This window comes from Bactrocera neohumeralis, unplaced genomic scaffold (genome assembly GCF_024586455.1).
Source record: "Bactrocera neohumeralis isolate Rockhampton unplaced genomic scaffold, APGP_CSIRO_Bneo_wtdbg2-racon-allhic-juicebox.fasta_v2 cluster09, whole genome shotgun sequence".
NCBI classification, from domain to species: domain Eukaryota; kingdom Metazoa; phylum Arthropoda; class Insecta; order Diptera; family Tephritidae; genus Bactrocera; species Bactrocera neohumeralis.
Genome location: NW_026089622.1, coordinates 26120435 through 26125844, shown reverse-complemented (window position 1 = coordinate 26125844; position 5410 = coordinate 26120435). Strand labels below are relative to the sequence as shown.

Here is a 5410-nt window from a genome sequence, read left to right as displayed (position 1 = left end):
AAAGTTGTCCATACAAGAACTTAATTCCCATCGTTCAGTTTGTATGGCAGCTATACGCTATAGTTAACCGATCTGAACAATTTCTTCGGAGATTACATTGTTGCCTTAGAAAATAACATATACAAAATTTCGTTAATATATCTTGTCAAATGTGAAAGTTGTCCATACAAGAACTTAATTCCCATCGTTCAGTTTGTATGGCAGCTATACGCTATAGTTAACCGATCTGAACAATTTCTTCGAAAATTACATTGCTGCCTTAGAAAATAACATATACCAAATTTCGTTAATATATCTTGTCATATGTGAAAGTTGTCCATACAAGAACTTAATTCCGACCGTTCAGTTTGTATGGTAGCTATATGCTATAGTTAACCGATCCGAACAATTTCTTCGGAGATTACAATGTTGCCTTAGAAAATAATATATACCAAATTTCTTTAATATATCTTGTCAAATGTGAAAGTTGTCCATACAAGAACTTGATTCCGATCGTTCAGTTTGTATGGCAGCTATACGCTATAGTTAACCGATCTGAACAATTTCTTCGGAGATTACATTGTTGCCTTAGAAAATAACATATACCAAATTTCGTTAATATATCTTGTCAAATGTGAAAGTTGTCCATACAAGAACTTGATTCCGATCGTTCAGTTTGTATGGCAGCTATATGCTATAGTTAACCGATCTGAACAATTTCTTCGGAGATTACATTGTTGCCTTAGAAAATAACATATACAAAATTTCGTTAATATATCTTGTCAAATGTAAAAGTTGTCCATACAAGAACTTAATTCCCATCGTTCAGTTTGTATGGCAGCTATACGCTATAGTTAACCGATCTGAACAATTTCTTCGGAGATTACATTGCTGCCTTAGAAAATAACATATACCAAATTTCGTTAATATATCTTGTCATATGTGAAAGTTGTCCATACAAGAACTTGATTCCGATCGTTCAGTTTGTATGGCAGCTATATGCTATAGTTAACCGATCTGAACAATTTCTTCGGAGATTACATTGTTGCCTTAGAAAATAACATATACAAAATTTCGTTAATATATCTTGTCAAATGTAAAAGTTGTCCATACAAGAACTTAATTCCCATCGTTCAGTTTGTATGGCAGCTATACGCTATAGTTAACCGATCTGAACAATTTCTTCGAAAATTACATTGCTGCCTTAGAAAATAACATATACCAAATTTCGTTAATATATCTTGTCATATGTGAAAGTTGTCCATACAAGAACTTGATTCCGATCGTTCAGTTTGTATGGCAGCTATATGCTATAGTTAACCGATCTGAACAATTTCTTCGGAGATTACAATGTTGCCTTAGAAAATAATATATACCAAATTTCTTTAATATATCTTGTCAAATGTGAAAGTTGTCCATACAAGAACTTGATTCCGATCGTTCAGTTTGTATGGCAGCTATACGCTATAGTTAACCGATCTGAACAATTTCTTCGAAAATTACATTGCTGCCTTAGAAAATAACATATACCAAATTTCGTTAATATATCTTGTCATATGTGAAAGTTGTCCATACAAGAACTTGATTCCGATCGTTCAGTTTGTATGGCAGCTATATGCTATAGTTAACCGATCTGAACAATTTCTTCGGAGATTACATTGTTGCCTTAGAAAATAACATATACAAAATTTCGTTAATATATCTTGTCAAATGTAAAAGTTGTCCATACAAGAACTTAATTCCCATCGTTCAGTTTGTATGGCAGCTATACGCTATAGTTAACCGATCTGAACAATTTCTTCGGAGATTACATTGCTGCCTTAGAAAATAACATATACCAAATTTCGTTAATATATCTTGTCATATGTGAAAGTTGTCCATACAAGAACTTGATTCCGATCGTTCAGTTTGTATGGCAGCTATATGCTATAGTTAACCGATCTGAACAATTTCTTCGGAGATTACAATGTTGCTTTAGAAAGTAACATATACAAAATTTCGTTAATATATCTTGTCAAATGTGAAAGTTGTCCATACAAGAACTTAATTCCCATCGTTCAGTTTGTATGGCAGCTATACGCTATAGTTAACCGATCTGAACAATTTCTTCGGAGATTACATTGTTGCCTTAGAAAATAACATATACCAAATTTCGTTAATATATCTTGCCATATGTGAAAGTTGTCCATACAAGAACTTGATTCCGATCGTTCAGTTTGTACGGCAGCTATATGTTATAGTGGTCCGATATCGGCCGTTCCGACAAATTAGCAGCTTCTTGAAGAGAAAATGACGTTTGCAAAATTTTAAAACGATATCTTAAAAACTGAGGGACTAGTTCGTATATATACCAACAGACAGACGGACAGACGGACGGACAGACGGACATGGCTAAATCGAGTCAGCTCGACATACTGATCATTTATATATATACTTTATAGGGTCTCCGACGATTCCTTCTGGGTGTTACAAACTTCGTGGCAAACTTAATATACCCTGTTCAGGGTGTATGAATTATAACATCAAACTGTTTGATTTGTAAGATCAAACTTTTGAACTCAAAAAAGATTATTTATTCCTTATCTCTGGTGGGGGGAAATAATTGACCTTCATTGAGTGAGAAATATTTCATTCTGATTTTATTGTTAATATTGTACACCTTATATACTATTTTAAGTCTTACTTATCTAGTTAAATATGTGTATGTGTATGTACGGCACACCACATGGGGTCCCAGCAAAACTTCGCTAACGTATTCACCAACACACTCCCTCCCTCCACAGTTGTGCTACAAGAATGGTTGTGCTATATGCAGATATGCATTGTAGTCGTTTGATGTAAGAAGTAATCAGTATCAGTAGAAGTAATCAGTATATAACAAAGTGGAAAACTGCATTTCTCACATTTGTTGTGAAGTGACAGCGACGATTGAGGCAAGTATTTATTATATAAATCACTATTTATTGTTTTTAAATATAAATATGAAATCGTTTCGGAACGCCAGTTATTTATTTGTTTAGCATCACAAAGAAGAAGGTTTTAAGTTTCAGCGCCATACAATGTTCAGCTACGACACAGCATTCTACAGCCAGACAACCTTCAACAGCAGGACACAGGTATATTATATACATTTCAATAAATAATGAATAAGATAAATTACGGTTAAATGATATAAATTATATAAAATATTTTTTATTTTATAGTAACTCAAGGTATTAAGGAAATCCTAAGAAACCAAAAGGTGCTGATGACAAGGATGGATGACATTGAGAAAACCCTCAAAGAAAATGTATGTATATATATATTTATATATGTATTTCTTTATTTGATAAATATAAATACATATATATATATATATATATATGTACATTAGGTTATTGATAAAGGTCTTCTATTGGCTCAAACACACACGCTGCGCGAATGTAAGGGACGATTGGTAGGAGAAATAGAAAATCCCATGAAAATTGAAATAGCGTCAAGACTACCAATCTACACACATTTTTTTAATCACTAATAAACAAATTAAAAATATATTAATTTGTATGCAAAGAAAAAGGATAGACAACTCACACGTATTCAAAGTATGCGATAGAATCTTCCCATGCCTCTGTACAAACTGATGTAAACTATTCGAATTTTTCACGCATATTATCCATAGTTATACTGCAGGTTTATGGCATTATATAACGTATAGTCTTCTTGCTGGGGTTGTTTTCAACTATACAATGCAATACATGTGTATGTGTGTGCTGTCATACAAGATCTTTTATCTCATCATTGTTTATGCTGTATGGTTTGGGATTACTTTCAAGTGCACAAGTGCATTTGTAATCAATTGCCCAAACCTAAGTAAATATGTTTATATAACATATCTTGAGTACATGCGTATTACATTTAAATGCATACGTGCCTCATGTATGTATGTACATATATGTGTTGCATATGTATATATGCATGTATATTTACCCTGCCAACCATGAGCGGGTAAAAAACCAGATAATCAGTGGGTAAGAAAGTGGGTAATCCATAGGGTAATCATGTGTACTTTAAGATAGGCCGAGCGACAATTTTACCCAGTCACGTACGTATACATGTGATCATACATATTTGTTGCGCTCATTCAGCAGTGTCATATAAAAAAGTATATCTGTCCTGCTCTAATATCCCCAATCGACGGCTGATGCAGGGTTGCATTTTCTCCTTTTAAATAGCTGATGCAGGGTTGTATTTTAAACAGCTGAAGCAGGGTTGCATTTTTTAATTCCTACTTTTAAAATTTAAAAGAAAACTTTTTAATTTTTAAAATTTTTATTTTATTTTATTTTTTACATTTTTACATAAAATTTATTATAATTTATATATAAATAAAAATATGTTTAATTTAAAAAAATAATTAATATCTGAAAAAAGATTAATTAAAGAAAGGAATTATTACAACCTGAAAATAAAATAAATATTATTAACACCTGAAAATAAATAATAATTACATTGAATTTGTAATATCTAAAAGAAAAAGAAAGATTAATAGTATAAAATGATAATAATATCTGTAAAAAAGATTAATATTATCTGAAAGAATAAAATATATTAAATACAAATAGGATTTACTCTGAAAGCAAAGATTAATTAAATAAAAATAGTAATAAAATCTGAAAAGAAAGAATAATTAAATAAAAATCATAATAATACCTGAAATAAAAGAATAATATTATCTGATTATTTAAAATATAAAGCAAACATTTGTTTTCACATATTATTTTGGATTGTGCAGGCCGCCTTAAACGCATAAAATACATATGTACATATACGTATGTATGTATGTATTTATTTTTGCGTAATATATTGGACTGCGCAGTCCAATTTCAAAGTACACACACTTTTTTCACATACTTAACAATTGATATTTGCCGCTTCTGATGATATAGCTGCTGCTGCTACTTCCAATTTCCAATGCTATAAAAATAAATGAAGTAATTATTTTCAAAATATTGTTAAAAAATCACACAAAATTCATTTACTTACCTTCTTGTTGTACGAGCCTCCTTTACGATGGTACGATCACGAACGACATGCGTCTTTCAATCGTTTTTTTTTATTACCCTTTTTGGGATTTTCTATTGTCACTATTGACAATTATGTTTTCTCCTTCGCACTCATTCAAATAAACCAAGCAATGAAACAAACTTTTTTTCATCGCATTTAGGTAAACAAAAAATAACCCGAAAATGTGCGTTGGTGTTAGTGTATAGAGAAAAAATGTGTAGTTGTATTGGAATATTTGTCACAAGCGGGTAGCCGTGGTTCGCAGGGGCCTGTTCAATATATTTTCACATATTGCCGAGGGAAAGAAATAATTATTAGTGGACTGTATGTGTTTTTACAATAGTGAGAATTACACTGTTTCATATCTTATTTGTATAAAATTGTCTAA

General features: G+C 31.4%; 1 long non-coding RNA gene across 1 annotated transcript; it reads left to right on the top strand.

The window, feature by feature from the left end:
• Positions 1 to 2919: 2919 nt before the first annotated feature.
• LOC126764271 (uncharacterized) lies at positions 2920 to 3510 on the top strand. Its single transcript, XR_007667855.1, has 3 exons — positions 2920 to 3095; positions 3183 to 3268; positions 3353 to 3510. It is a non-coding gene; the product is annotated as an uncharacterized LOC126764271 (long non-coding RNA).
• The last annotated feature ends 1900 nt before the right edge of the window (positions 3511 to 5410 follow it).